Below are 18,442 nucleotides of genomic sequence, written 5' to 3'. Positions count from 1 at the left end.
TTGTTTTTTGATCAAGGGAAGAGCGACAGAGACAGATTACAAAATACAGAGTGGGGATGTGGTTGTGTTCCCCAGTTATTTGTGGAATCTAAGCAAGTTTCCTTTAATGACTTGGTAAAGTGGTAAAGTGATTGAATTTCACCCTCTCAGTGGAATTTGAATAGATGCTTTCTATTAAGAAAAGAAAATTAGTAATGGAAAGTGTTTGGAGTAGAAACAGTAATTGATTCAAGAACTAAACTCTGGTTTAATACTCACTTATAGCATGCAAATAGCACAGATTGTAAACTGCAGCTGCAAACAAGCTGCTCTCAGTTTCTTAGATTGTCAAAGAACTATAATGTTAAGTGTGACTATATTGAAACTGAGAATACATACTTCATAACAATTGGTAGACATCAATTCCTTCCTAATCTTCCAAACTGAAGTTAATTGAGAATTTGGAGGAATCCTCAGTGATAAGCAAGTATTTAAGTTATTGGCAAATAGAACAGTGCAGCTGGCAAATGTCAGGGAAAAAGTATAACTGTCGAACTGCATGGTAAACGAATGTTGCCATACATACAAACTAATGTACAAATCAATATAGGGAGAAGGCCTTTGTCCCCCTTGAGCCTGCTCCGTCATTCAATAAATTCATGGCTGGACTGATTACTCCTCATTCCTGTCCACCCTCCATTAATCTTTCACCTTCGAATATATCAAGAACCGCTACCCCTCATTCACGATATATTCTCTCTTTTGTCTCCTGTAGGTACCATTGCAATCAGCACTGTGTCAATATCTAGGGTACCAGCCTCACAAAGAATCTACTCCTCCACCTCTCAAGAGAAGGTGGATACCTCAGAGGTTGCAGCATTGGCCAGACTGCCTCTTACACCCACCCACCAGGTCAGATACTGGCACCTTTGTGGTATGATACTAAAGCAGGTTCTGAAGAGGAGATAAAGATTTTGCAGACGTTAGGTTATAGGTTTATTTGGAAGCACTAGCTTTCGGAGCGCCGCTCCTTCATCAAGTGGTTGTGGAGTATGAAGGAGCAGTGCTCCGAAAGCTAGTGGTTCCAATTAAACCTGTTGGACTATAACCTGGTGTTGTGTGATTTTTAACTTTGTACACCCCAGTTCGACACTGGCATCTCCAAATCATCAGTTTGCAGGTGGATATTGACAGGCGAGGAGAATGGGTCTAGAATTTGACAGATGAAGTTTAATATGGATAAGTGTGAGAATATCCACTTTGGCTAAAAAAAAAAGAAAGGGCAAATTATGATTTTTAAACAGAAAGTAGATTCAGAGCGCATCAGAGCAGAGGGATCTGGGTGTCCTTGTGCATGAGTTGCAGAAAGTGGGTCTGCAGGTGCAGCATATAATAAGAAAAGCAAATGGAATCTTTGCATTTATTAAGCCATTATTAAGATACAGAATTGTTATTACAACTATATAAGGCATTGTGAGACTTGGAGTACTGTGTCCAGTTTTGATCTCCTTATTTAAGGAAGGATGTGATTGTACAGGAGGCAGTTCAGAGGAGGTTCAGCAGCTTGACCCTCAGGATGAAAGGGATGTCGTACGAGGTGCAGGTGAATAGTTTTAGCTTATACTCAGTGGAGTTTAGGAGAATGTGTGGAGATCTGGTTGAGGTGTGGAAAATGCTAAAGGGGATTGATAAGGTGGAAGTTGAATAGACAGTCCTTGTAGGTCAGTCTAAATCAAGAGGTCACAGGTAGAGAGTGAGAGAGGAGGTCGGTTCAAAACTGAGATGAGGAGAAATGCCTCTCTCAGAGGGATGTGAATCTATGAAACCCACTGCCTCAGAACGCGGTGGAGGCAGAATTGATCAACAGATCAAGAAAGAAAAAGAAATGTTTCTGATGTAAAGCAGAATTATGGACTTTGGGGAGCAGGCAGGAGAGTTGCGTTCAGACCAGGATAAGACCTGCCATGATCATGTTAAATGGTGAGCCACCCGCTCTCGCTCCTAATTCCAATGTTCCTGGGTTAGCTTGGCGAGAGTTTTGACTAGTTTACAGTCAGGCATACCTGCTGGTGAGCAAATCACAAGCACATTTCTGCAATTGGTCAAGAGGGAAAAGCCTCAGAACGAGTGCCAAAGATTGGTCTCCAGCTCAGCCCCAGGCAGAAGAGGATCCTATATAATCAGCAACTAAAAACTCCTTCCAAATGCCCAAGCAGACACAAGAACAACAGGTAGGCATATCTGAGACACTGTGCCAACTGACACAAACTTTGCAGGGCTGCACCAATGCCATTGGCACCATTCTGCCTCAGGTATGCGATCATCTAGCCACCTTGATGGACAGGTAGATAACTGCCACCAAAAATCTGATCCAGCACAGAATCATAGACTCAGTGCAGGTTGAGGCTCTTTGGCCCATTGAGTCTGTACTGAATTTCTGAATAGCTTCCCACTCAGAACCACACCCCCATCCCCATAACCTTGCACATTTACCATGATTAATCCATCTAACCTGCACATCTTTGGACTGTGGGAGGAAACTGGAGCACCCGGTAGAAACCCAGGTGGACATTGGGAGAATGTGCAAACTCCACACAGACAATCGCCCAAGGTTGCCCACACTCCGAGCCTGCTGGAGATGTGCAGAGACATGCATGGTAATGCTGGATGGCATTCAGCTTAATGCCAGGAGTCGAGCGAGTAAGGCAGATTAGTTGAAGGAGCTGATTAATGTGAAGATTGTCATCATTGCTATTATACAGCCATGACTGAGGGAGAGACAGGACTTGCAGCTCAATAGTGGGATCTTCAGGCAAGACTTGGAGGATTGCAAACAATGAGGTGGTGTTGCAATATTGGTCAAGGAGTATTAAGGAGGAATGATATTTTGGATGGGTTCTTAATTGAGTCCATATTGGGTAAATTATAAACAAGAAGGGAGCAATCACATTTTTGAGAGTGTATAATACATCCCAAGCTGTCAGAAATGCAGATATGTGGGCAAAGTTCAGAGAAGTGTGAAAATAATAAGGTAACATTAGTAGGAGATTCCACCTCCCCCAATATTAACTGGGTTAGACAAAGTGTGAAGGGGTGGAAGTTTTACAAAATATCCAGAAGATCTTCATAAGCCAGCATGTTGGCAGTCCTTCAAGACAGGGGACAGTACTGGAGTTAATGTTCGGGAGCAAACTCAGTTAGAAGTATCAATGGAACAACATTTTGGTGATAGTGACTGTAGCGCAGGGAGATTGAAGGTAATCATGGAAGAAGACCAACATGGACCAGAAATAAAGATTCTGAAGTGAGGGTAGGCTGTCTTCAATGTGGTCAGACAGGACCTGGCCAAAAGTGGATTCATAGCAGGATCAGTGGGAGTCTTTTCAAAGGAACTGGTGAAAGTGCAGGGCCAACTGCATTCCTGTAAAGATGAAGGGTGGGTCCAACAAGTTCATAGTACCCCAGAAATTGGGTCAGAACAATGGGAAAACTTATGGAGATACCAAAAGCGCAAAACCCCAAGAACCTTAGACGCCTATAGAAAGTGCAAAGGGTTGTTTAAAATTGAAATTAACAAAGTAAAGGGGGAACGATAAAAGATAGGAACAAAAACAGAAAATCGCTGGAAAAGCTCAGCAAGCCTGGCAGCATCTGTGGAGAGAAATCAGAGTTCACCTTTTGGGTCCAGTGACCCTTGTTCAGAACTGATGTAATGAGGAAAAGCTTGTGTTTTTTTTAATGCAGAGCATAGGGTGGATGGAAGGGGGGTAAAATGTAAAGGATAGGTGGAGATATAGCTTAAAGCCAGACAAGAAAAGTTGGACAGCCAAACGAGTGGATAACAGTCAGCCCCAGGAGAAGGGAAGGCTGCTAGTGGGAACTATTAGTGGCGAACAATAGATAGTGTGTTCAAAAATACGAATGGATAAAATAAATAAAAATCCAAAGGAAATTTCTAGGTATGTTATGGATAAGATGAAAAAAACCAGAGCAAGAGTAGGGTCTAATAGAGACCAAAGTGACAAGCTCTGAGTAGACCCAGAGGTGTGGTAGAGGTTTTAAAGGAGAAATTTGCACTAACGAGAAGAAGGACTTGGATACAGATATCAGAGAAGGGCAGTGTCATGTATTTGAAACAAAAATTACATTGGAGAGGATGAATAAAAAGCTGTTTCAGTGTGTTTAAAATTGGATGAATCTCCAGGTCCAGATGAAATGTATTCCAAGACGTTGTAGAAGGAGAAGGAGGTGAACCAGGGCTTCTGACATAAATTTTCAAATTCTTGCTGGCCACAGGAGCAGTTCAAGATGACTGAATGATAGCTAATATGGTATCATGATAAAACAAAATGCAGTAGGAATAACATGAAAACTACAGGCTGTTGAGCTCAGCATCAGTGGCAGAGAAACGAAAGGGAGAAAAAAACAACTCTAAGGGAGAGAATCAACATCCACTTGGAGAGACAAAACTTCATCGGGGATCGTCAGTGTGGCTTTGTAAGGGGGAATTCATATCTGACAGCTTTGATGGAGCTTCTCAAGATATAAAGATGAAGATAATGCAGTGGATGTAGTTTACATGGCCCTTGGTAAGGCTTTTGACAAAATCTCTTAGTTGATTGGTCAATAATGTACAAGTCCACGGAATCCAGGGTAACTTGACAAATTTGATTTGATTTTATGTGATTCATTATTGTCAAATATACCGAGACATGTTTTATTTTGTGGACAGTACAGGCAGATCCACACCAAGTGCATTGGTTAAAAAAACAGTGCAAAGAATATAATGTCACAGCTTCAGAAAACGTGCACAAAGAATGAGATCGACATAAAATTTATTCAGAAGTTTAATAACAGTGGTGAAGAAGCTGTTCTTGAATCTATTCATTAGAGAATGCACACTTTCATATCTTCTACCTAATGGAAGAGACTGGAAGAGATTTTAGCCAGGGGAGTAGGGGTCTTTGATTGAGATTGGTTCAAAGTTGGCTTAGTAACGGGAGGCAGATGATGATAGTCATTGTTTGTTTTTGTGATTGGAAGCGGCAGAATAGATGCTCCAATCAGAGCTCGCCTGGTCACCAATTCCTTTGCTTTTTTATTTCTTTTTTCTCCTCTTTGTACCTTTTTCTCATCTCCCCACCTGCCCCACCCCCCACAACTCTTGACTGCCTGCCCTCCCTGGAGAGTGAAGTTGAGGGAGACAGGTCACAGCTGGAGTCTGGGTGGCAGTGCAGTCAGTCAACACAGGGTGGGCCCAGCAGTGGAGAGAGTATGGGGAGGGTCCCACAGTCTAGCAAGCACAAGGAGGGTCCCACGGTGGAGCAAGCATGGAGAGGGTCCCATGGTGGAGTGAGAACGGGGATGGTCCCATGGTGGAGTGAGCACAGAGCGGGCCCCACAGTGGACCGAGCATGGGGAGGGTCCCACAGTGGAGCAAACACAGGGAGGGTCCCACAGTGGAGCAAACACGGGGAGGGTCCCATGGTGGAGCAAACACGGGGAGGGTCCCACGGTGGAGCAAGCACAGGGAGGGTCCCACAGTGGAGTGAGGACGGGGTGGGTCCCATGGTGGAATGAGCACAGGGAGGGTCCCAAGGTGAGGCGAGCACGGCGAGGGTCCCACGGTGGAGTGAGGACGGGGTGGATCCCATGGTGGAGCGAGCACGGGGAGGGTCCCATGGTGGAGCGAGCACGGGGAGGGTCCCACAGTGGAGTGAGGATGGGGTGGGTCCCATAGTGGAGCGAGCACAGGGAGGGTCCCAAGGTGAGGCGAGCACGGGGAGGGTCCCACAGTGGAGTGAGGATGGGGTGGGTCCCATGGTGGAGCGAGCACGGGGAGGGTCCCATGGTGGAGTGAGCACGGGGAGGGTCCCACGGTGGAGTGAGGATGGGGTGGGTCCCATGGTGGAATGAGCACGAGGAGGGTCCCATAGTGGAATGAGCACGGGGAGGGTCCCACGGTGGAGCAAGCGCGGGGAGGGTCCCACGGTGGAGTGAGGACGGGGAGGGTCCCATGGTGGAGCGAGCACAGGGAGGGTCCCGTGGTGGAGCGAGCACAGGGAGGGTCCCGTGGTAGAGCGAGCACAGGGAGGGTCCCATGGTGGAATGAGCACGGGGAGGGTCCCACGGCGGAGCGAGCACGGGGAGGGTCCCACGGTGGAGTGAGGACGGGGTGGGTCCCATGGTGGAGCGAGCACGGGGAGGGTCCCACGGTGGAGTGAGGACGGGGTGGGTCCCATGGTGGAGCGAGCACGGGGAGGGTCCCACGGTGGAGTGAGGACGGGGTGGGTCCCATGGTGGAGTGAGGACGGGGTGGGTCCCATGGTGGAGCGAGCACGGGGAGGGTCCCAAGGTGAGGTGAGCACAGGGAGGATCCTATGGTGGAGTGAGCACAGGACAGGTTCCATGGCGGAACAAGCGCATGATGGGTCCCATGGCAGAGTGAGCTGGCCGGGTTCCAAAATTTCAATCATCTGAAACCATCAACATTGTTTTGTCATGAATACACGGCATTATTTTGAATTACTTCCCAGAATATTGTAAATTTAAGTATGTGGTGGTATTTGGCCCATTATTTGAAGTTATTTGATAACATTAATTGTTTACTGAGAAGCAACTACTCTTTGAACAATATTTAATTGTATTTTGAAAGCTGAAAGGATTAATGATTTAATTTCTACAACAAAAAAACATTGGCAGTATAATTTGAAAAGTGTTTGTTTGTAAATGAGCTGATACTTGCTCATAAATCATTTTTTAATGACTCTAAAATGCTTTTGGAAACTAATCCTTTCTGCAGTCATGTCTGTGTTGAGAATACCGAATATGTATCCAAGGGAATTTAGAGAAGAAAATAAACTGAATCTACCAGTGGAGTGGAATTTGGCAACTGGATTGGGAGGTTAGCTGGCAAATTTGCAAAAGAATAATATTGGCTAATATCTAGACATTTTTCTGACTTATCACCAGCTTTCCAAGGCTAGCAAACTAGGGGGCATAGCCTCAAAATGAGGGAGAACTGATTTATGACTGAGTTAAGACTAACTCAGTTATGTCTGAGTTATGACTAACTTCTTTACTCATAGGGGTGTGAATCTGTGGAAGTCTCTGCCCAGGGAAGCAGTTGAAGCTGCCTCGTTGAATGATTTTAAGGCAAAGATAGATTGAAAAGTCAAGGAATTAAGGGTTATGAAGGGTTCATTCCTGATGAAAGACTTTTGCCCGAACCATCGATTTCCCTGCTCCTCGGATGCTGCCTGACCTGCTGTGCTTTTCCAGCACCACTCTAATCTAGACTCTGATTTCCAACATCTGCAGTCCTCACTTTTACCGAATTAAGGGTTATGATGAGTGGGAGAGTAAGTGGAACTGGGTCCACTAAAAATCAGCCATGATCTTATTGAATGGCAGAGCAAGCTCCATGAGCCAAATGCTCCAAGTTCTTATGTTATTATGAGCTGCCAGTGAAATCGTGAAATCCTGTGGATGATTTGCAGAGCCAATTTAAACAATTAAATCCCAGTAGAAACACACATTTCTTGCTGCAGAAACACCATGTTCTAGGTTCAGGTCCCATTCCAGGGCTTGAATGGATTAAAAAACAAACGAGGCTGAAACTCCATGCTGTAGCGAGTTCGGAGTGGTCTAATGTGGCCGTTTTATTGGGATACTTTGAGTCATTTTCTGATGAGGCACAGTTTCTTTGTTACGCCCTGCTCCCACCATGGCACACGCCCTCCATAAGCTCTATCTTTACTTTGAAATCAGCTTGGACGTGACCCCATGACATAACCACAATGGGAGGACGCTTAATACACTCAATCAAAGTTTGGGAGAAGATTTGTAGCTCGGGTGCTCGTTGTTGTGGTTCTGCTCGCCGAGCTGGGAATTTGTCTTGCAAACGTTTCGTCCCCTGTCTAGGGGACGAAACGTTTGCAAGACAAATTCCCAGCTCGGCGAGCAGAACCACAACAACACTCAATCAAATTTTCAACCTTTCAGACCCTAACGGCGCCAGATGTAACAATACAGTCAATTCTTCTATAGCATGATGCATTCTTGCGCAATCCCGTGTTGTAGAAAAAACATATTTTAGAAACAGTTTCCCCAACTCATCAATCGGGTCACAGTGATATTTGCGCTGACAAAACACACATTACAGCACAATGACCTGTACTGACACACCCAAAAAAAAGCAGTAATCTCTCCATTTGCTGTTTCACATCCCTCCGTGCTGTGTCTTTCAAATGTGGCTCATTTTCTCATGGCAGAAGCAGAACAGAAGTCGCAATGAACCGCTATAATTACAGCGTGCGATAAGCTATGGGTTGAGAAGGCTGTCAGACAATAATGAAATGTTAAATATACAAGACAGAAAACAAAATTCCAGAGAGATGCTGACAAGTATTTAAGTCATTGTTAATGGCAATGTCTCATACAATGATTCACAATGTGTAGACGTCCAGGTTTTAATAAAGTATTTATATGGTCCAGCAGTTGGTCTGATTATGAATGAAGTAAAGAAGTTAATCAAATCACACCTGCTCTTAAACCTCTGAGATAACTGAGAGACCTCAGCTGCTCAAATCTGAAATAAAAAACGTTAATGATGTGCTCGGTTTGATCAGGACCATCTGCAGGGGGAGGAATTGACATCCTAGCAGATGTACTGCAGTGACTCCTGCTGCACAGCTCCATTGCCCAGTACCTTGGGAACAAGTCATCAGCAGCTTTGGGTCTCCACTACAGCCCCTCCCACATACAGCTTCAACTTCTCCCCTTCAGTACGTTGAAGACCCATTTGCATTTCTTAAATACTCCAGGGCAATCCTAGAGTGTTGCTAACCCTCTACATCCCTGGCCAAATTCCCAGAAACCATTGCAGTTGCCAATTAGCTGGCATTGGTGGAGGTATGATGTTTGAGAGTTAAACTTGATTGAATGTATAGGACAACACCTATTGTGGTTAGGTCACAGGGTAATGTCTCAGGTGACGTCAGAGTAAAGATGGACTTTATGGAGTTTAAGGTCTTTGCAATCACATTCAAAAATCTGGAAATAGTTTCAGTTATACTTATCACCTGACTCAACTAGAGTCTTCCAGTTAGACCAAGAAATCCACACAAGCTCACTTTAGGCTTGAAGGAACATACACTTTACATTGTGGCAGTGGTGAGCAATGGAGTTCTGCTCTATTTTGCCAACTTAGAGAAATTGGAATTTATGGCTTCAGGATAAACCAGGGAACAAAACAGCCTTGAGATCCAGATGTATCAAGCAAAACAGGTATTGCTTCTTGTTGATGACAGTGAAGTGGCAGAGCGGAAGATGTGATCTATATGGACTTCAGTAAGGCGTTCAACAAGGTTCCCCATGCAAGACTGATTAGCAAGGTTAGATCTCATGGAATACAGGGAGAACTAGCCATTTGGTACAGAACTGGCTCAAAGGTAGAAGACAGAGGGTGATGGTAGAGGGTTGTTTTTCAGACTGGAGGCCTGTGACCAGTGGAGTGCCACAAGGGTCAGTGCTGGGTCCTCTACTTTTTGTCATTTACATAAATGATTTGGATGCGAGCATAAGAGGCACAGTTAGTAAGTTTGCAGATGACACCAAAATTGGAGGTGTAGTGGACAGTGAAGGGGATTACCTCAGATTACAACAGCATCTGGATCAGATGGGCCAATGGGCTGAGAAGTGGCAGATGGAGTTTAATTCAGATAAATGCAAGGTGCTGCATTTTGGGAAAGCAAATCTTAGCAAGACTTATACACTTAATGGTAAGGTCCTAGGGAGTGTTGCTGAACAAGGAGACCTTGGAGTGCAGGTTCATAGCTCCTTGAAAGTGGAGTCGCAGGTAGATAGGATAGTGAAGAAGACGTTTGGTATGCTTTCCTTTATTGATTAGTATATTGAGTACAGGAGTTGGGAGGTCATGTTGCGGCTGTACAGGACATTGGTTAGACCACTTTTGGAATATTGCGTGCAATTCTGGTCTCCTTCCTGTCAGAGAGATGTTGTGAAACTTGAAAGGGTTCAGAAAAGATTTACAAGGATGTTGCCAGGGTTGAGGATTTGAGCTATAAGGAGAGGCTGAACAGGCTGGGGCTGTTTTCTTTGGAGCATCGGAGGCTGAGGGGTGACCTTATAGAGGTTTATAAAATTATGAGGGGCATGGATAGTGTAAATAGGTAAAGTCTTTTCCCTGGGATTGGGGGGTCCAGAACTATAGGGCATAGGTTTAGGGTGAGAGGGGAAAGATATAAAAGAGACCTAAGGGGCAATTTTTATACACAGAGGGTGGTACGTGTATGGAATGAGCTGCCAGAGGAAGTGATGGAGGCTAGTACAATTGCAACATTTAAAAGACATCTGGTTGGGTATATGAATAAGAAGGGTTTGGAGGGATATGGGCCAGGTGCTGGCAGGTGGGACTAGATTGGGTTGGGATATCTGGTCGGCATGGATGGGTTGGACCCAAGGGTCTGTTTCCATGCTGTACATCTCTGTGACTCTATGACTCTGTAACAGTGAATAGAGAAAATTACTTCAGGGAATGACACAGGAAGCATTTCAAACCTGGCAGAAGATGGGCAGGAACAGAAGAGGTCTGCAGAGGTACAGACTACATCACAAAATGGTTGGCTTTTGGACAGTCCTCAATCAGTGGTGAACAGGTGAGCAGTCCAGGCATCAAGAAATGCCTAAGTTAAAATTTTAAAAACCTGTTGTAGAAAAGGAGAAACTTTAAGTGGAGGAGTAATTCAGGCTAAAGGGCTGAATGTTTGGGGCTTCAGGCTGAAGTTGCCACCTTGGGGCCTATATATTGCAGGAGAAGACAGGAGACACGAGAGAATGCTGGGAACAGAGAGCTGGGGAAGTTACTAACCAACGCACTGAGATCAAAGAAGCATTGGACAATTTAAAGGTTTTTGCAATTCTGGTTGAACACAAAACATTTCTCTGGAGACAAGGAGAATACAGCTGGAGTAATTATCCGGCTTTGAAATGGGGTAAAACCTCCATTACTAGAAAAATTGCAGGAAATCTCTCAAGTACAACAGTAAAACATGGCTGTCTATTTCATTTGGCAGCTTGTTCATTTGTCTATTCTTGGAGGGGTTGTGATGTGGCGGGGGGTGGAGAAGGGGGTGTTGTGGTCGGAGATGTGAAAGAAATGTTATTAATACACTGGATGGAATCTTTCCAGTTCCTGAACTGGGCCGTGGCAAGAAATTTGGGAAAAATGAGTAAGAATCCAGTGAGAACCTTCTTGATGCTGAGAGCAGGAAGTCCAATTTTCTAAACCAGTGTTGGATATGAAGGTGCAATTCAACCAAGTGAGTAACAAGAAGCCTATTAACATGGACCACTACTAACTAACAGCCACATTATTACTTCTTCACACCTCATTAATATGCTGGGATGTGTTATACCACCCACTGGCTGGAAATTAGATGGACGACAAATGCAAATATACAAACAATGCCCAGGAATAGACCACTGTGGGGTGCTCCTCCATTCAGTGATATTATGGCCAATGGGATTTTAACCTCACTACGGCATTCCTGTTCATCCCTGATTATGTCTTATCCCATTGGTAATCAAAAATGTTTAACGATTCTATATCCACTGCCTTTTGTGGAAGGGAATTCTAAAGACTCACAACTCTCTGAAAGTAAAAGAAGTTCTCTTCATCTCTGCTTTAAGTGGACATCTCTTTATTTTTAAACTATGACTCTAATTCTAAATTCTCACACAAATGGAAACAGTCATTCGAGTTCCACCCATTTTAGTCCCTTCAGGATCTTATACATTTCAATTCAATCACCTCAGACTCTTCTAGATGGTAGAGAACACAGGCCTAGCCTGTCTAGCTTTTCCTAATAAACTCGTGTGCTCTTCCCAGGTATTAGTCCAGTAAGCCTCCACTGAATGGTTTCCAATGCATTAATATGTGAGAACAACGACTAAGACTGTAGATTATACTCAAGAGGTGGTCTCACCAGTGCCCTGTATATCTCAACTTGTAGCCTCCCTCCTCTTGGATTCAATTCTTCTCACAATAAGACATGATATTTCATGGAATCTTCTGATTAATTGCAATACCTGCAGTACTAACCTTCAAAGATTAACTCATTTGGTCACTCAGATCTCTTTCTTTGATCTGCTTCTTTTTTTTATTGTTTCTTTGAATTCCCAACATACAAGTCAGAGTGGTTACCCAGCCATGCCAGTTCATTGTTTGCTCCAGAACTCCATTTTGGAGGCACTGCCATCTCAGGGCATGTTCCATGGCCACTGACTGCATGCCAACTTCCAGGCCTTGGATCTTGTCACATCATTGTACCAATCTCATCTTAGCAGATTTTTGACCCACTTACAGTATTTTGGAGTGCATCAATACCTACCATTGGAATGCTGCTGCTCGGAAACATTACCATATGGAGTGGGCACACAGCTCTCACATAGCTCACAGATTGGACCACATTCCTTTTCACCTCTGCTCACCTGATCTCTTAGTGCCCACTCACTTTGTGCTTACTTGGATTCTCACAGCATCACTGCGTTGCTTTTGTCCTCAGCCAGAGTTAACAGGCTCACTGTACTTCAGTCTTATCTTGCCTTCCAATAAAGACCCAATGCCAGACGATGTGTCATAGTTGCTAGTACTCATCAGTCAAGGAGGTGTTGCTGTATGTCACTGTGCCAAATCTATGTTAAACCTGCACCACATGCCAAACACTCTGCTTCGAGCAGATAGCCAGGTCTCAAAGTTCATGGGAAGTAGTCCTAGCTCAAGACAAGCACCTTTCAGTCAGGAGCCCCAGCACAGCAAGTCAAAGTGGAAATAATGAGACATAGCACAACAATAGGAAACACTTCTTATGTAGTTGCTGGGACATGGAGGTTTCTGCATCTCCACAGGACTGGCTCCTGCCCTCACTGGCGAGAGCCTAACCCCTGAACTCATATGGAATTTGAAGCTGAATCATAGACATCTCGCTCGCCATCCTGGCCACTTCACCCCTGCTATTGTCCATTTCTCTCCTGGAATGAGACAAAGGGAGGCCTTGTTTGAGATTTGAGTGGATGACCCAGCTGTAAGAGCTGGTGCAGGTCTGGGAAAAGTGAGGTGTCCTCAGTGAGTCAATTTGCACAGAGACCATGCAGTGTTAGTAACATCAATGGTTGGAATGGGCGAGAGAAGATGCTGCATGGCAGGAGTGAGAGTGGTAAAACTTTGTTTCTATTCACAGGATGGCCAGCATTTATTGCCCATCCCGATTTGCTCATGGGGCAGTTAAAACGTCAACTATATTACTGTTTGTCTGTAGTACTATGTAGGCTAGACCAGGTAAGGATGGCAGTTTGCTTCCCAAAAGGACATTAGTGAACCAGATGGATTTTTCCTGCTCATCATTAATTATAGATTGATTTTTATTGAATTCAAATTCCACCATCTGCCATGGTGGGATTTGAATCAGGATGAGTCAGGACTTTACCTGCCTCTGGATTCACAGTCCAGGGGAAATACCACCAAGCCATCACCTCCCCTTGCATGAGCCTAGGTGGGAGGTGGGTGCAGTAGCAGAGGCAGAGTGAGTGTGAGGTAACAGAGCAAAGATGGTGGCACTTACCCTGGCAGGATGGAGAAAGTCACTGACCTTCTTGTGACCCTGTTGGGCATTCCTTCAGACTGCGAGATGGTACTGACTTGGGTGGCAACATTGAGACAGGCTGGCAAGGTCTGGTGTTGTGGCTTCCTTTGTCAGTCCTGAGGGAAAATGATGCACACCCTCTACACCACCCATCCACCAAAACGTCCAATTCCTGGTCCACAAAGTGGAACATTGATTTCCCCTTACCTGCTTTGTCCAGGGCAAGTTAGTCATGGTGCAATGAATGGCTCCAAACTGCCAGCACTTGACCAGGTTGACACAACCTTTAGAGATAGAGCAGAACTTGAGGGATCCTAGGCTATCCCAGCAGTACTGAATATTTCTTTCTATAGTGAATAGGAGAACCATGTTAGCATTGGATGGCCAGGTCTCATGGAGTTTGGTACCCAGTTAATGAGATGAATTTGGGACAGTAATGTGAGAAAACCCATCTTGGAGGTAAACTCTCCAAGAAAATCGATGAAAATTACAATTAACCAATTGCCGCTAAGACCCAGCCAACCATCTTAGAAGTAAATTGTATTGTCGTTTGTTTGGATGGTGAGCTTGTGTTTCATAAGATGGAACGGACCTTTCACTATGAGAGGGTCATAAATAGGTGCATCATTGAAGATAACAAACTTCCTGGGACTGTGGGATCAGTGCGCCTCAGGCTGACTCGCTCTAGCCCATGATTTCCAAGTTTCTGATTAGTTCCATTGTTCTGCCTTTGTACAAATCAATATTTGACAGAGGTGAAAATCTGATTTTACAAACTGATCAAAGGTGTCCAAAAAAATCACAAATTGCACAAAAACACAGCAAGCCCAGTGAAGGGAAAATGAAATCAACATTTGGAAAGCCACTTCAGTTGAAGTGACTAAAAGTGAAGTTAATTTTATTTTTCTCTTTACAGATGTGAAGGTCTGGAATGTTATAAATTCAGATTGCCACTGTTTGTAGGTTGCTTTAATATGCCCACCACATAAACTGAAGTCAGGAGGTCTTGCCAGTCACTGGAAAATGCCATCACTGAATATGTTACACAATTTCTCAGTGTGCTTCCATTGTGATTGATTTGTCCAATGCAATAACGTTTTTATTTTCATTCAGACAGGTGTTTGATAGAAGCATAAACTGAACTGAATGATCTCCCAATGAAAGGACTTTCTGTGGAATCCACAGTAGTCAGCCCTGACAGTCAGATCAAAATCTAAGGGGTAGACGTCATTCCTAATGCAAGATACTCCAAGGTTCGGTGTCTGTTCTGTCATTGCAAGATTTCGAGATATTTGAGGAAGACTGTTTGCCCTGTTAATGTCTAAAAAGGGCCCACACTGCACTTTGCATGCAGTGAAGTGATGAAGTAAGAGCAACTTTGAGTTAAAAGTCTTAAGAGTAAGTAATCATATTCACTGGGCGGGAAACTCATGTTAATGCCTGTGTGATAACACACAACCTGCCAATAATGCTGTCCAATTGCTTCATTGCAGAGTGAAAGCAGACAGTTAAAAATCACACAACACCAGGTCATGGTCCAACAGATTTGATTGGAAACACTAGCTTTTGGAGCACTGCTCCTACAACCATTTGACGAAGGAGGGGCGCTCCGAAAACTAGTGCTTCCAATTGAACCCATTGGACCATGACCTGGTGTTGTGTGACTTTTAACTTTGTCCACCCCAGTCCAACACCAGCTTCTCCAAATCATGAAAGCAGACATGTTGTAAAGCCAGCACTACACCCAAAACACTCAGCTTCTCACTGAGTGAGGTCAGGTTAAAGTTAATACTGGATTAGTGGTGCTGGAAGAGCTCAGCAGTTCAGGCAGCATCCAATGAGCAGCGAAATCAGATTTCGCTGCTCGTTGGATGCTGCCTGAACTGCTGTGCTCTTCCAGCACCACTAATCCAGTATTTGGTTTTCAGCATCTGCAGTCATTGTTTTTACCAGGTTAAAGTTAACCCCACTGAATGGCCAGCAAGTAGCCAGTGGCTGGCAATTAGATCCCTGATCTCCTCAAGCAGAAGCAGACAGTTTTCATCACCCGAAAAGTGAATAATGACTATGCCCCATCATCTGAAGGCTGAGATCCAGCAACGTCTTTTGTGACATTAAGAACAAACAGTGCATGGAGAAGAAACACAAGCTCAGGTTTATGCTGAGCAGCGGGACATGTACAACTCCTCCCAGGTCACCATGGCAAATGATAGACTGCAGGTCAGCTCCCAGCTCCTCATGGATGACAATGCCATCTGTCAACATTGTCACCAGTCAAGGAAAGCTTTGAACTCCTTCTCAACTGGGTATCCACCTTATTGAAGAAGATCTCACAAACCATCCCATAACAGACTGGGAAGGTTTCAGTTGGTGATCCATCAATCATTGATTATCTTAAGTGGGCCATCCAACAGATGAAAAGCAACTAAACGTGTGAGCCAAATGCTATACCCACTGAGACTGACCATGCTGGTAGCTGTTGGCTAGCATCATGACTCCATCAGCTCATACTCTGTCTTTGGGATTCCCAGGGATTCCAAGAACATGATCATTGTGGCTACCTACACCAGTAAATCTGAATGTGAAAGCTATAGAAGATATTCCCTCCCATCCATCACAGCTAAGATACTGGTTCCTATCCTCCTGAGCTGTATGTATCCTGTTTCTGAGGAGTTCCTCTTAAAATCCCTGTGTAGCTCCAGACAACCTCAGAGTCCTGCTGACCTGGTCATCCTGTAACTGATTAGAGACTTCAGTATGGCAATATCATTGTCTCAATCCTGAAACTGATGTTTTTTACACTCAGACCAAAGGTAAAATAAGTTATGTAAATTGGCCAACATCATCTATCATCTACCTAAGCACTATCATCCACTTCATCCCAGACGACTTATGACCCCAGTATCAGCATTCAATATGAACTGGACGGGAAGCAGGTCAAGCTTGGTTGCTTTCAGGCAGAAACAAAACTCACCACCATGGATACGAATGTCCTTCAGTTTGCAGTTGACTGTCACGTGATGGATTACTCTGCAGAGTACATGCAAAAGAATCTTTGACTTTTTCAGTATTTGATGCTTTGCCAGTCCTGAAACACCACCAAGATAAAGGTCATCCATCAACCTTCCTCAGGCCAGCTAAGCATGTCCTTCTCTAGGTAGCGAGGCTCTGGAGTATGTGCAAAATTATAGCTCCCGGCAGCCAACTCTTCCAAAGGGCTATCCTTATTTAAGAAGTCTAGTATTGAGTCAATATGCCAGCATTCTTCAAGCTGTGACACTGTCTTTTGTTAATAGGGACCTCTTGAATCAATAAAGATCCTGGCCTGTAAGACTGTTGTCTTGACCACCTTCCTCTACTGCAGTGAAACCTAGACCATCCATCAATGTTACAGTAAAATCCTGAAGAGCTTCCGTGAACAGTGCACATAGTTAATCCTGAAGGTTGAAGGGAGGACCACTGGACCGATGGGAATGAACTTCTAGAAGCTACATCAACAAGTATTGAAGTATGTCAACCAGCTCCTGATGAACCCCACTCAGATGGATGAGTTATTGCATCTAGATACAAAAAAACAACCTCACTCATTAGATTTCTTCTCTCATCATTGCTGGTGAAAGGCTAACCAAAGCAAAGGGAAAGGGAAGAAGGATATGCTGAAGGATTCCTTAAACACGGAGTCATTAACATTCTGTTTGGGAGGAGAAAGCTACTGTCCCATTATCATGTAACTTCCAGATCCATCAATGTGCAAGGCCCTTAGAAGATGGGAGGTGGAATGATTGCAACCAAGGAAGGAGAAGGAATCCATTTGGGATTTGCATTTCCATATCCTCTTACAACAACCTGCCCTGAATGCAGCAAAGCTAATGGATCCAAAATTGGACTCCTCAGTCATCTGGGGACTGATTTAGCCTGAGAGACATCATTTCCTTGACTCTAAGGGACAACTTCTGACATTGAGTGACAGGATGGACAGACAGCTCTTATTTAATTTACATAATTTGTATTCTGTGCTTTGATGAGTCCAAAGCAAATCAGCATTATGTTTCTGTTTTGTAAATCTATGTGGTTTTAATTGGAAGTGGAATTAGCTGTAGAATGATCAAGTCTGCAATCTGCTGTGGAATTTTGCCATTTTTAAATGGATAAAGCAAATGGACATTAAATGTACTGGCTGACATCATCTACACACTTCTCCTGTGAGTTATCTACTGTACAAGGCTACACAGCTGCAACAGTCACTTTAGGACAGGATAATTACAAATCAAAATGGCATTCTTTAAAATCTCATTGAATATACAGCAGCTTCAGAAATTTAGCCTTTCTCAAATTGTTCCTACATTTTCATGATGAATGCCCTTCTGGAATATAAATTCTTGCAACCATTCATCTTCCTGTTGCAGATGCCTCTGTAACATGATTATGGTTAAATATAAGTTGCACGAAAATTATTGGAACACCTTTCTTTACACAAATGCAACTTTACTGTCTTCAATGCTCAGAGTTTTTGTTCATTTTTTTTCTAGATTTGACGGACTGGATGTCATCATGAATGATAGCCATCTCCTCTGGTCTCAACCCTTGCTATTTCACAGCAGAGAACTCTGGGAAAATGGTTCACACTGTTGGCCACTCATCAACCAGACAACATTAATTTCAAATTAAAGAGAGTGATCAGACGTTTTGGTTTTACAGAAAAGAAATGCCAAAGCAAAAATGGCTTGCCAATAACAGTGCTGAAAGCAGAACATTAATGAATAGGTATCTGAATAAGTTTTGGGGAAAGAGCAGGGAAT

General features: G+C 44.0%; 1 long non-coding RNA gene across 1 annotated transcript in view; it reads left to right on the top strand.

Moving 5' to 3' along the window:
• Positions 1–763: 763 nt before the first annotated feature.
• LOC140467192 (uncharacterized) overlaps positions 764–18,442 on the top strand; it is a 29,696-nt gene continuing 12,017 nt past the window's right edge. Inside the window, exon 1 of the long non-coding RNA XR_011955357.1 lies at positions 764–891. This is a non-coding gene — a long non-coding RNA (uncharacterized lncRNA). The remainder of the gene's footprint in view (positions 892–18,442) is intronic.

The sequence above is a fragment of the Chiloscyllium punctatum genome, chromosome 45 (assembly GCF_047496795.1).
Source record: "Chiloscyllium punctatum isolate Juve2018m chromosome 45, sChiPun1.3, whole genome shotgun sequence".
NCBI lineage: Eukaryota > Metazoa > Chordata > Chondrichthyes > Orectolobiformes > Hemiscylliidae > Chiloscyllium > Chiloscyllium punctatum.
Note: the sequence above shows the minus strand (reverse complement) of the source record. Positions and strands in the feature narration are given on the sequence as shown.